The following is a 12,642-nucleotide window of genomic DNA, read 5'->3' on the forward strand; positions in this document are numbered from 1 at the left end:
TCTCTTGCATCACTTTAATTTACTGTCAAGATGACATGCTAGGATGTGAAATGCAGTGATTAATTAAAAAAACTATCTGTTAGCACCTGGGAATAGCAGATGCTGTAAGTTTTTGTTGCATCACTTTACTTTAATCTGCAACTGACAAGCTTGTATGTGAAGTGTACAGATTAAATAGAAAAATTTTAGTACCAGGGAATAGCAGGTGCTGTAAGATTGTTTGCATCCCTTTAATTTATGTTCAAGCTATCATGTTCAAATTTGAAGTGCAGTGAATAATTAGTGCCTCCGTATACCAGCTCCGTATTGTAAGCTTTTATTGCATCATTTAATTACATTCAAGATAACATTCTAGAATGTCAAGTGCAGGGATTAATAAAAAAAATTGTCAGATTGGTCTTTGATCATATTTGCTATGATTAGGCAATTTGAGTAAGTGTTTAAGGCTTACGGCCACACCAGCTTGAGAATGCCCAATCTCATCTAACCTTGGAAGCTAAGCAAGTTTGGGCCTGGATAGTACTGAGGTGGGACCCTACCTAGGAATACCAGGTGCTGTAAGCTTTTCTTGCATCACTTTAATTTAATCTGCAACTGACAAGCTTGTATGTGAAGTGTACAGATTAAATAGAAATATTTTAGTACCAGGGAATAGCAGGTGCTGTAAGATTGTATTGCATCCCTTTAATTTATGTTCAAGCTATCATGTTCAAATTTGAAGTGCAGTGAATAATTAACTCAAACTATCTGTTAGCACCTGGGAATAGCAGATGCTGTAAGTTTTTTTTGCATCACTTTCATTTACTCTCCAACTCACATGCCTGAATGTGAAGTGCAGTAAATCATCAAAAAACTGTCTGTTAGCACCTTGGACTACGAGATGCTCTAAGCTTCTCTTGCATCACTTTAATTTACTGTCAAGATGACATGCTAAGATGTGAAATGCAGTGATTAATTAAAAAAACTATCTGTTAGCACCTGGGAATAGCAGATGCTGTAAGTTTTTGTTGCATCACTTTACTTTAATCTGCAACTGACAAGCTTGTATGTGAAGTGTACAGATTAAATAGAAATATTTTAGTACCAGGGAATAGCAGGTGTTGTAAGATTGTATTGCATCCCTTTAATTTATGTTCAAGCTATCATGTTCAAATTTGAAGTGCAGTGAATAATTAACTCAAACTATCTGTTAGCACCTGGGAATAGCAGATGCTGTACGTTTTTTTTTGCATCACTTTCATTTACTCTCCAACTCGCATGCCTGAATGTGAAGTGCAGTGATTCATCAAAAAACTGTCTGTTAGTGCCTCCGTATACCAGATGTTGTAAGCTTTTATTGCATCATTTAATTTACATTCAAGATAACATTCTAGAATGTCAAGTGCAGGGATTAATAAAAAAAATTGTCAGATTGGTCTTTGATCATATTTGCTATGATTAGGCAATTTGAGTAAGTGTTTAAGGCTTATGGCCACACCAGCTTGAGAACGCCCAATCTCATCTGATCTTGGAAGCTAAGCAAGTTTGGGCCTGGATAGTACTGAGGTGGGACTCTACCTAGGAATACCAGGTGCTGTAAGCTTTTCTTGCATCACTTTAATTTACTTTCAAGCTGACATGCTCAAATGTGAAGTGCAGTGATTAATAAAAAAAACTATCTGTTAGCACCTGGGAATAGCAGATGCTGTAAGTTTTTGTTGCATCACTTTACTTTAATCTGCAACTGACAAGCTTGTATGTGAAGTGTACAGATTAAATAGAAATATTTTAGTACCAGGGAATAGCAGGTGCTGTAAGATTGTATTGCATCCCTTTAATTTATGTTCAAGCTATCATGTTCAAATTTGAAGTGCAGTGAATAATTAACTCAAACTATCTGTTAGCACCTGGGAATAGCAGATGCTGTACGTTTTTTTTGCATCACTTTCATTTACTCTCCAACTCACATGCCTGAATGTGAAGTGCAGTGATTCATCAAAAAACTGTCTGTTAGTGCCTACGTATACCAGATGTTGTAAGCTTTTATTGCATCATTTAATTTACATTCAAGATAACATTCTAGAATGTCAAGTGCAGGGATTAATAAAAAAAATTGTCAGATTGGTCTTTGATCATATTTGCTATGATTAGGCAATTTGAGTAAGTGTTTAAGGCTTACGGCCACACCAGCTTGAGAATGCCCAATCTCATCTAACCTTGGAAGCTAAGCAAGTTTGGGCCTGGATAGTACTGAGGTGGGACCCTACCTAGGAATACCAGGTGCTGTAAGCTTTTCTTGCATCACTTTAATTTAATCTGCAACTGACAAGCTTGTATGTGAAGTGTACAGATTAAATAGAAATATTTTAGTACCAGGGAATAGCAGGTGCTGTAAGATTGTATTGCATCCCTTTAATTTATGTTCAAGCTATCATGTTCAAATTTGAAGTGCAGTGAATAATTAACTCAAACTATCTGTTAGCACCTGGGAATAGCAGATGCTGTACATTTTTTTTGCATCACTTTCATTTACTCTCCAACTCGCATGCCTGAATGTGAAGTGCAGTGATTCATCAAAAAACTGTCTGTTAGTGCCTCCGTATACCAGATGTTGTAAGCTTTTATTGCATCATTTAATTTACATTCAAGATAACATTCTAGAATGTCAAGTGCAGGGATTAATAAAAAAAATTGTCAGATTGGTCTTTGATCATATTTGCTATGATTAGGCAATTTGAGTAAGTGTTTAAGGCTTACGGCCACACCAGCTTGAGAATGCCCAATCTCATCTGACCTTGGAAGCTAAGTAAGTTTGGGCCTGTATAGTACTGAGGTGGGACCCTACCTATGTATACCAGGTGCTGTAAGCTTTTCTTGCATCACTTTAATTTACTTTCAAGCTGACATGCTCAAATGTGAAGTGCAATGATTAATAAAAAAAACTATCTGTTAGCACCTGGGAATAGCAGATGCTGTAAGTTTTTTTTGCATCACTTTCATTTACTCTCCAACTCACATGCCTGAATGTGAAGTGCAGTAAATCATCAAAAAACTGTCTGTTAGCACCTTGGACTACGAGATGCTCTAAGCTTCTCTTGCATCACTTTAATTTACTGTCAAGATGACATGCTAAGATGTGAAATGCAGTGATTAATTAAAAAAACTATCTGTTAGCACCTGGGAATAGCAGATGCTGTAAGTTTTTGTTGCATCACTTTACTTTAATCTGCAACTGACAAGCTTGTATGTGAAGTGTACAGATTAAATAGAAATATTTTAGTACCAGGGAATAGCAGGTGTTGTAAGATTGTATTGCATCCCTTTAATTTATGTTCAAGCTATCATGTTCAAATTTGAAGTGCAGTGAATAATTAACTCAAACTATCTGTTAGCACCTGGGAATAGCAGATGCTGTACGTTTTTTTTTGCATCACTTTCATTTACTCTCCAACTCGCATGCCTGAATGTGAAGTGCAGTGATTCATCAAAAAACTGTCTGTTAGTGCCTCCGTATACCAGATGTTGTAAGCTTTTATTGCATCATTTAATTTACATTCAAGATAACATTCTAGAATGTCAAGTGCAGGGATTAATAAAAAAAATTGTCAGATTGGTCTTTGATCATATTTGCTATGATTAGGCAATTTGAGTAAGTGTTTAAGGCTTATGGCCACACCAGCTTGAGAACGCCCAATCTCATCTGATCTTGGAAGCTAAGCAAGTTTGGGCCTGGATAGTACTGAGGTGGGACTCTACCTAGGAATACCAGGTGCTGTAAGCTTTTCTTGCATCACTTTAATTTACTTTCAAGCTGACATGCTCAAATGTGAAGTGCAGTGATTAATAAAAAAAACTATCTGTTAGCACCTGGGAATAGCAGATGCTGTAAGTTTTTGTTGCATCACTTTACTTTAATCTGCAACTGACAAGCTTGTATGTGAAGTGTACAGATTAAATAGAAATATTTTAGTACCAGGGAATAGCAGGTGCTGTAAGATTGTATTGCATCCCTTTAATTTATGTTCAAGCTATCATGTTCAAATTTGAAGTGCAGTGAATAATTAACTCAAACTATCTGTTAGCACCTGGGAATAGCAGATGCTGTACTTTTTTTTGCATCACTTTCATTTACTCTCCAACTCACATGCCTGAATGTGAAGTGCAGTGATTCATCAAAAAACTGTCTGTTAGTGCCTCCGTATACCAGATGTTGTAAGCTTTTATTGCATCATTTAATTTACATTCAAGATAACATTCTAGAATGTCAAGTGCAGGGATTAATAAAAAAAATTGTCAGATTGGTCTTTGATCATATTTGCTATGATTAGGCAATTTGAGTAAGTGTTTAAGGCTTACGGCCACACCAGCTTGAGAACGCCCAATCTCATCTGACCTTGGAAGCTAAGCAAGTTTGGGCCTGGATAGTACTGAGGTGGGACCCTACCTAGGAATACCAGGTGCTGTAAGCTTTTCTTGCATCACTTTAATTTACTTTCAAGCTGACATGCTCAAATGTGAAGTGCAGTGATTAATAAAAAAACTATCTGTTAGCACCTGGGAATAGCCGATGCTGTAAGTTTTTTTTGCATCACTTTCATTTACTCTCCAACTCACATGCCTGAATGTGAAGTGCAGTGATTCATCAAAAACTATCTGTTAGCACCTTGGACTACGAGATGCTGTAAGCTTCTCTTGAATCACTTTAATTTACTGTCAAGATGACATGCTAAGATGTGAAATGCAGTGATTAATTAAAAAAACTATCTGTTAGCACCTGGGAATAGCAGATGCTGTAAGTTTTTGTTGCATCACTTTACTTTAATCTGCAACTGACAAGCTTGTATGTGAAGTGTACAGATTAAATAGAAATATTTTAGTACCAGGGAATAGCAGGTGTTGTAAGATTGTATTGCATCCCTTTAATTTATGTTCAAGCTATCATGTTCAAATTTGAAGTGCAGTGAATAATTAACTCAAACTATCTGTTAGCACCTGGGAATAGCAGATGCTGTACGTTTTTTTTTGCATCACTTTCATTTACTCTCCAACTCGCATGCCTGAATGTGAAGTGCAGTGATTCATCAAAAAACTGTCTGTTAGTGCCTCCGTATACCAGATGTTGTAAGCTTTTATTGCATCATTTAATTTACATTCAAGATAACATTCTAGAATGTCAAGTGCAGGGATTAATAAAAAAAATTGTCAGATTGGTCTTTGATCATATTTGCTATGATTAGGCAATTTGAGTAAGTGTTTAAGGCTTACGGCCACACCAGCTTGAGAACGCCCAATCTCATCTGACCTTGGAAGCTAAGCAAGTTTGGGCCTGGATAGTACTGAGGTGGGACTCTACCTAGGAATACCAGGTGCTGTAAGCTTTTCTTGCATCACTTTAATTTACTTTCAAGCTGACATGCTCAAATGTGAAGTGCAGTGATTAATAAAAAAAACTATCTGTTAGCACCTGGGAATAGCAGATGCTGTAAGTTTTTGTTGCATCACTTTACTTTAATCTGCAACTGACAAGCTTGTATGTGAAGTGTACAGATTAAATAGAAATATTTTAGTACCAGGGAATAGCAGGTGCTGTAAGATTGTATTGCATCCCTTTAATTTATGTTCAAGCTATCATGTTCAAATTTGAAGTGCAGTGAATAATTAACTCAAACTATCTGTTAGCACCTGGGAATAGCAGATGCTGTACGTTTTTTTTGCATCACTTTCATTTACTCTCCAACTCACATGCCTGAATGTGAAGTGCAGTGATTCATCAAAAAACTGTCTGTTAGTGCCTACGTATACCAGATGTTGTAAGCTTTTATTGCATCATTTAATTTACATTCAAGATAACATTCTAGAATGTCAAGTGCAGGGATTAATAAAAAAAATTGTCAGATTGGTCTTTGATCATATTTGCTATGATTAGGAAATTTGAGTAAGTGTTTAAGGCTTATGGCCACACCAGCTTGAGAACGCTCAATCTCATCTGACCTTGGAAGCTAAGCAAGTTTGGGCCTGGATAGTACTGAGGTGGGACCCTACCTAGGAATACCTGGTGCTGTAAGCTTTTCTTGCATCACTTTAATTTACTTTCAAGCTGACATGCTCAAATGTGAAGTGCAGTGATTAATAAAAAAAACTATCTGTTAGCACCTGGGAATAGCCGATGCTGTAAGTTTTTTTTGCATCACTTTCATTTACTCTCCAACTCACATGCCTGAATGTGAAGTGCAGTGATTCATCAAAAACTATCTGTTAGCACCTTGGACTACGAGATGCTGTAAGCTTCTCTTGAATCACTTTAATTTACTGTCAAGATGACATGCTAGGATGTGAAATGCAGTGATTAATTAAAAAAACTATCTGTTAGCACCTGGGAATAGCAGATGCTGTAAGTTTTTGTTGCATCACTTTACTTTAATCTGCAACTGACAAGCTTGTATGTGAAGTGTACAGATTAAATAGAAATATTTTAGTACCAGGGAATAGCAGGTGCTGTAAGATTGTATTGCATCCCTTTAATTTATGTTCAAGCTATCATGTTCAAATTTGAAGTGCAGTGAATAATTAACTCAAACTATCTGTTAGCACCTGGGAATAGCAGATGCTGTACTTTTTTTTGCATCACTTTCATTTACTCTCCAACTCACATGCCTGAATGTGAAGTGCAGTGATTCATCAAAAAACTGTCTGTTAGTGCCTCCGTATACCAGATGTTGTAAGCTTTTATTGCATCATTTAATTTACATTCAAGATAACATTCTAGAATGTCAAGTGCAGGGATTAATAAAAAAAATTGTCAGATTGGTCTTTGATCATATTTGCTATGATTAGGCAATTTGAGTAAGTGTTTAAGGCTTACGGCCACACCAGCTTGAGAACGCCCAATCTCATCTGACCTTGGAAGCTAAGCAAGTTTGGGCCTGGATAGTACTGAGGTGGGACCCTACCTAGGAATACCAGGTGCTGTAAGCTTTTCTTGCATCACTTTAATTTACTTTCAAGCTGACATGCTCAAATGTGAAGTGCAGTGATTAATAAAAAAACTATCTGTTAGCACCTGGGAATAGCCGATGCTGTAAGTTTTTTTTGCATCACTTTCATTTACTCTCCAACTCACATGCCTGAATGTGAAGTGCAGTGATTCATCAAAAACTATCTGTTAGCACCTTGGACTACGAGATGCTGTAAGCTTCTCTTGAATCACTTTAATTTACTGTCAAGATGACATGCTAAGATGTGAAATGCAGTGATTAATTAAAAAAACTATCTGTTAGCACCTGGGAATAGCAGATGCTGTAAGTTTTTGTTGCATCACTTTACTTTAATCTGCAACTGACAAGCTTGTATGTGAAGTGTACAGATTAAATAGAAATATTTTAGTACCAGGGAATAGCAGGTGTTGTAAGATTGTATTGCATCCCTTTAATTTATGTTCAAGCTATCATGTTCAAATTTGAAGTGCAGTGAATAATTAACTCAAACTATCTGTTAGCACCTGGGAATAGCAGATGCTGTACGTTTTTTTTTGCATCACTTTCATTTACTCTCCAACTCGCATGCCTGAATGTGAAGTGCAGTGATTCATCAAAAAACTGTCTGTTAGTGCCTCCGTATACCAGATGTTGTAAGCTTTTATTGCATCATTTAATTTACATTCAAGATAACATTCTAGAATGTCAAGTGCAGGGATTAATAAAAAAAATTGTCAGATTGGTCTTTGATCATATTTGCTATGATTAGGCAATTTGAGTAAGTGTTTAAGGCTTATGGCCACACCAGCTTGAGAACGCCCAATCTCATCTGACCTTGGAAGCTAAGCAAGTTTGGGCCTGGATAGTACTGAGGTGGGACTCTACCTAGGAATACCAGGTGCTGTAAGCTTTTCTTGCATCACTTTAATTTACTTTCAAGCTGACATGCTCAAATGTGAAGTGCAGTGATTAATAAAAAAAACTATCTGTTAGCACCTGGGAATAGCAGATGCTGTAAGTTTTTGTTGCATCACTTTACTTTAATCTGCAACTGACAAGCTTGTATGTGAAGTGTACAGATTAAATAGAAATATTTTAGTACCAGGGAATAGCAGGTGCTGTAAGATTGTATTGCATCCCTTTAATTTATGTTCAAGCTATCATGTTCAAATTTGAAGTGCAGTGAATAATTAACTCAAACTATCTGTTAGCACCTGGGAATAGCAGATGCTGTACGTTTTTTTTGCATCACTTTCATTTACTCTCCAACTCACATGCCTGAATGTGAAGTGCAGTGATTCATCAAAAAACTGTCTGTTAGTGCCTACGTATACCAGATGTTGTAAGCTTTTATTGCATCATTTAATTTACATTCAAGATAACATTCTAGAATGTCAAGTGCAGGGATTAATAAAAAAAATTGTCAGATTGGTCTTTGATCATATTTGCTATGATTAGGAAATTTGAGTAAGTGTTTAAGGCTTATGGCCACACCAGCTTGAGAACGCTCAATCTCATCTGACCTTGGAAGCTAAGCAAGTTTGGGCCTGGATAGTACTGAGGTGGGACCCTACCTAGGAATACCTGGTGCTGTAAGCTTTTCTTGCATCACTTTAATTTACTTTCAAGCTGACATGCTCAAATGTGAAGTGCAGTGATTAATAAAAAAAACTATCTGTTAGCACCTGGGAATAGCCGATGCTGTAAGTTTTTTTTGCATCACTTTCATTTACTCTCCAACTCACATGCCTGAATGTGAAGTGCAGTGATTCATCAAAAACTATCTGTTAGCACCTTGGACTACGAGATGCTGTAAGCTTCTCTTGAATCACTTTAATTTACTGTCAAGATGACATGCTAGGATGTGAAATGCAGTGATTAATTAAAAAAACTATCTGTTAGCACCTGGGAATAGCAGATGCTGTAAGTTTTTGTTGCATCACTTTACTTTAATCTGCAACTGACAAGCTTGTATGTGAAGTGTACAGATTAAATAGAAATATTTTAGTACCAGGGAATAGCAGGTGCTGTAAGATTGTATTGCATCCCTTTAATTTATGTTCAAGCTATCATGTTCAAATTTGAAGTGCAGTGAATAATTAACTCAAACTATCTGTTAGCACCTGGGAATAGCAGATGCTGTACTTTTTTTTGCATCACTTTCATTTACTCTCCAACTCACATGCCTGAATGTGAAGTGCAGTGATTCATCAAAAAACTGTCTGTTAGTGCCTCCGTATACCAGATGTTGTAAGCTTTTATTGCATCATTTAATTTACATTCAAGATAACATTCTAGAATGTCAAGTGCAGGGATTAATAAAAAAAATTGTCAGATTGGTCTTTGATCATATTTGCTATGATTAGGCAATTTGAGTAAGTGCTTAAGGCTTACGGCCACACCAGCTTGAGAACGCCCAATATCATCTGACCTTGGAAGCTAAGCAAGTTTGGGCCTGGATAGTACTGAGGTGGGACTCTACCTAGGAATACCAGGTGCTGTAAGCTTTTCTTGCATCACTTTAATTTACTTTCAAGCTGACATGCTCAAATGTGAAGTGCAGTGATTAATAAAAAAAACTATCTGTTAGCACCTGGGAATAGCCGATGCTGTAAGTTTTTTTTGCATCACTTTCATTTACTCTCCAACTCACATGCCTGAATGTGAAGTGCAGTGATTCATCAAAAACTATCTGTTAGCACCTTGGACTACGAGATGCTGTAAGCTTCTCTTGAATCACTTTAATTTACTGTCAAGATGACATGCTAGGATGTGAAATGCAGTGATTAATTAAAAAAACTATCTGTTAGCACCTGGGAATAGCAGATGCTGTAAGTTTTTGTTGCATCACTTTACTTTAATCTGCAACTGACAAGCTTGTATGTGAAGTGTACAGATTAAATAGAAATATTTTAGTACCAGGGAATAGCAGGTGCTGTAAGATTGTATTGCATCCCTTTAATTTATGTTCAAGCTATCATGTTCAAATTTGAAGTGCAGTGAATAATTAACTCAAACTATCTGTTAGCACCTGGGAATAGCAGATGCTGTACTTTTTTTTGCATCACTTTCATTTACTCTCCAACTCACATGCCTGAATGTGAAGTGCAGTGATTCATCAAAAAAACTGTCTGTTAGTGCCTCCGTATACCAGATGTTGTAAGCTTTTATTGCATCATTTAATTTACATTCAAGATAACATTCTAGAATGTCAAGTGCAGGGATTAATAAAAAAAATTGTCAGATTGGTCTTTGATCATATTTGCTATGATTAGGCAATTTGAGTAAGTGTTTAAGGCTTACGGCCACACCAGCTTGAGAACGCCCAATCTCATCTGACCTTGGAAGCTAAGCAAGTTTGGGCCTGGATAGTACTGAGGTGGGACCCTACCTAGGAATACCAGGTGCTGTAAGCTTTTCTTGCATCACTTTAATTTACTTTCAAGCTGACATGCTCAAATGTGAAGTGCAGTGATTAATAAAAAAACTATCTGTTAGCACCTGGGAATAGCCGATGCTGTAATTTTTTTTGCATCACTTTCATTTACTCTCCAACTCACATGCCTGAATGTGAAGTGCAGTGATTCATCAAAAACTATCTGTTAGCACCTTGGACTACGAGATGCTGTAAGCTTCTCTTGAATCACTTTAATTTACTGTCAAGATGACATGCTAGGATGTGAAATGCAGTGATTCATTAAAAAAACTATCTGTTAGCACCTGGGAATAGCAGATGCTGTAAGTTTTTGTTGCATCACTTTACTTTAATCTGCAACTGACAAGCTTGTATGTGAAGTTTACAGATTAAATAGAAATATTTTAGTACCAGGGAATAGCAGGTGCTGTAAGATTGTATTGCATCCCTTTAATTTATGTTCAAGCTATCATGTTCAAATTTGAAGTGCAGTGAATAATTAACTCAAACTATCTGTTAGCACCTGGGAATAGCAGATGCTGTACTTTTTTTTGCATCACTTTCATTTACTCTCCAACTCACATGCCTGAATGTGAAGTGCAGTGATTCATCAAAAAACTGTCTGTTAGTGCCTCCGTATACCAGATGTTGTAAGCTTTTATTGCATCATTTAATTTACATTCAAGATAACATTCTAGAATGTCAAGTGCAGGGATTAATAAAAAAAATTGTCAGATTGGTCTTTGATCATATTTGCTATGATTAGGCAATTTGAGTAAGTGTTTAAGGCTTACGGCCACGCCAGCTTGAGAACGCCCAATCTCATCTGACCTTGGAAGCTAAGCAAGTTTGGGCCTGGATAGTACTGAGGTGGGACCCTACCTAGGAATACCAGGTGCTGTAAGTTTTTCTCGCATCACTTTAATTTACTTTCAAGCTGACATGCTCAAATGTGAAGTGCAGTGATTAATAAAAAAACTATCTGTTAGCACCTGGGAATAGCCGATGCTGTAAGTTTTTTTTGCATCACTTTCATTTACTCTCCAACTCACATGCCTGAATGTGAAGTGCAGTGATTCATCAAAAACTATCTGTTAGCACCTTGGACTACGAGATGCTGTAAGCTTCTCTTGAATCACTTTAATTTACTGTCAAGATGACATGCTAGGATGTGAAATGCAGTGATTAATTAAAAAAACTATCTGTTAGCACCTGGGAATAGCAGATGCTGTAAGTTTTTGTTGCATCACTTTACTTTAATCTGCAACTGACAAGCTTGTATGTGAAGTGTACAGATTAAATAGAAATATTTTAGTACCAGGGAATAGCAGGTGCTGTAAGATTGTATTGCATCCCTTTAATTTATGTTCAAGCTATCATGTTCAAATTTGAAGTGCAGTGAATAATTAACTCAAACTATCTGTTAGCACCTGGGAATAGCAGATGCTGTACTTTTTTTTGCATCACTTTCATTTACTCTCCAACTCACATGCCTGAATGTGAAGTGCAGTGATTCATCAAAAAACTGTCTGTTAGTGCCTCCGTATACCAGATGTTGTAAGCTTTTATTGCATCATTTAATTTACATTCAAGATAACATTCTAGAATGTCAAGTGCAGGGATTAATAAAAAAAATTGTCAGATTGGTCTTTGATCATATTTGCTATGATTAGGCAATTTGAGTAAGTGTTTAAGGCTTACGGCCACACCAGCTTGAGAACGCCCAATCTCATCTGACCTTGGAAGCTAAGCAAGTTTGGGCCTGGATAGTACTGAGGTGGGACCCTACCTAGGAATACCAGGTGCTGTAAGTTTTTCTCGCATCACTTTAATTTACTTTCAAGCTGACATGCTCAAATGTGAAGTGCAGTGATTAATAAAAAAACTATCTGTTAGCACCTGGGAATAGCCGATGCTGTAAGTTTTTTTTGCATCACTTTCATTTACTCTCCAACTCACATGCCTGAATGTGAAGTGCAGTGATTCATCAAAAACTATCTGTTAGCACCTTGGACTACGAGATGCTGTAAGCTTCTCTTGAATCACTTTAATTTACTGTCAAGATGACATGCTAGGATGTGAAATGCAGTGATTAATTAAAAAAACTATCTGTTAGCACCTGGGAATAGCAGATGCTGTAAGTTTTTGTTGCATCACTTTACTTTAATCTGCAACTGACAAGCTTGTATGTGAAGTGTACAGATTAAATAGAAATATTTTAGTACCAGGGAATAGCAGGTGCTGTAAGATTGTATTGCATCCCTTTAATTTATG

At 36.7% G+C, this 12,642-nt stretch overlaps 6 non-coding genes and 9 pseudogenes across 6 annotated transcripts; all 15 read left to right on the plus strand.

Moving 5' to 3' along the window:
* Positions 1-445: 445 nt before the first annotated feature.
* On the plus strand, positions 446-564 carry LOC145649797 (5S ribosomal RNA; annotated as a pseudogene).
* Positions 565-1,463: 899 nt separating this feature from the next.
* LOC145647399 (5S ribosomal RNA) lies at positions 1,464-1,582 on the plus strand. Its single transcript, XR_014116327.1, has one exon. It is a non-coding gene; the product is annotated as a 5S ribosomal RNA (ribosomal RNA).
* A 570-nt stretch (positions 1,583-2,152) lies between these two features.
* Positions 2,153-2,271, plus strand: LOC145649798 (5S ribosomal RNA; annotated as a pseudogene).
* A 459-nt stretch (positions 2,272-2,730) lies between these two features.
* LOC145644179 (5S ribosomal RNA) lies at positions 2,731-2,849 on the plus strand (annotated as a pseudogene).
* Positions 2,850-3,641: 792 nt separating this feature from the next.
* On the plus strand, positions 3,642-3,760 carry LOC145647410 (5S ribosomal RNA). Its single transcript, XR_014116328.1, has one exon. It is a non-coding gene; the product is annotated as a 5S ribosomal RNA (ribosomal RNA).
* Positions 3,761-4,329: 569 nt separating this feature from the next.
* Positions 4,330-4,448, plus strand: LOC145650310 (5S ribosomal RNA). The gene has a single exon (XR_014116686.1). It is a non-coding gene; the product is annotated as a 5S ribosomal RNA (ribosomal RNA).
* Positions 4,449-5,238: 790 nt separating this feature from the next.
* LOC145646448 (5S ribosomal RNA) lies at positions 5,239-5,357 on the plus strand. The gene has a single exon (XR_014116184.1). It is a non-coding gene; the product is annotated as a 5S ribosomal RNA (ribosomal RNA).
* A 570-nt stretch (positions 5,358-5,927) lies between these two features.
* On the plus strand, positions 5,928-6,046 carry LOC145648369 (5S ribosomal RNA; annotated as a pseudogene).
* Positions 6,047-6,835: 789 nt separating this feature from the next.
* Positions 6,836-6,954, plus strand: LOC145650321 (5S ribosomal RNA). Its single transcript, XR_014116687.1, has one exon. It is a non-coding gene; the product is annotated as a 5S ribosomal RNA (ribosomal RNA).
* Positions 6,955-7,744: 790 nt separating this feature from the next.
* LOC145646935 (5S ribosomal RNA) lies at positions 7,745-7,863 on the plus strand (annotated as a pseudogene).
* A 570-nt stretch (positions 7,864-8,433) lies between these two features.
* Positions 8,434-8,552, plus strand: LOC145648370 (5S ribosomal RNA; annotated as a pseudogene).
* A 789-nt stretch (positions 8,553-9,341) lies between these two features.
* On the plus strand, positions 9,342-9,460 carry LOC145649287 (5S ribosomal RNA; annotated as a pseudogene).
* A 790-nt stretch (positions 9,461-10,250) lies between these two features.
* LOC145650332 (5S ribosomal RNA) lies at positions 10,251-10,369 on the plus strand. The gene has a single exon (XR_014116688.1). It is a non-coding gene; the product is annotated as a 5S ribosomal RNA (ribosomal RNA).
* A 787-nt stretch (positions 10,370-11,156) lies between these two features.
* Positions 11,157-11,275, plus strand: LOC145648731 (5S ribosomal RNA; annotated as a pseudogene).
* Positions 11,276-12,063: 788 nt separating this feature from the next.
* Positions 12,064-12,182, plus strand: LOC145647309 (5S ribosomal RNA; annotated as a pseudogene).
* The last annotated feature ends 460 nt before the right edge of the window (positions 12,183-12,642 follow it).

Source organism: Electrophorus electricus, chromosome 13, assembly GCF_041902795.1.
Source record: "Electrophorus electricus isolate QZ-2024a chromosome 13, ASM4190279v1, whole genome shotgun sequence".
Taxonomy (NCBI): domain Eukaryota; kingdom Metazoa; phylum Chordata; class Actinopteri; order Gymnotiformes; family Gymnotidae; genus Electrophorus; species Electrophorus electricus.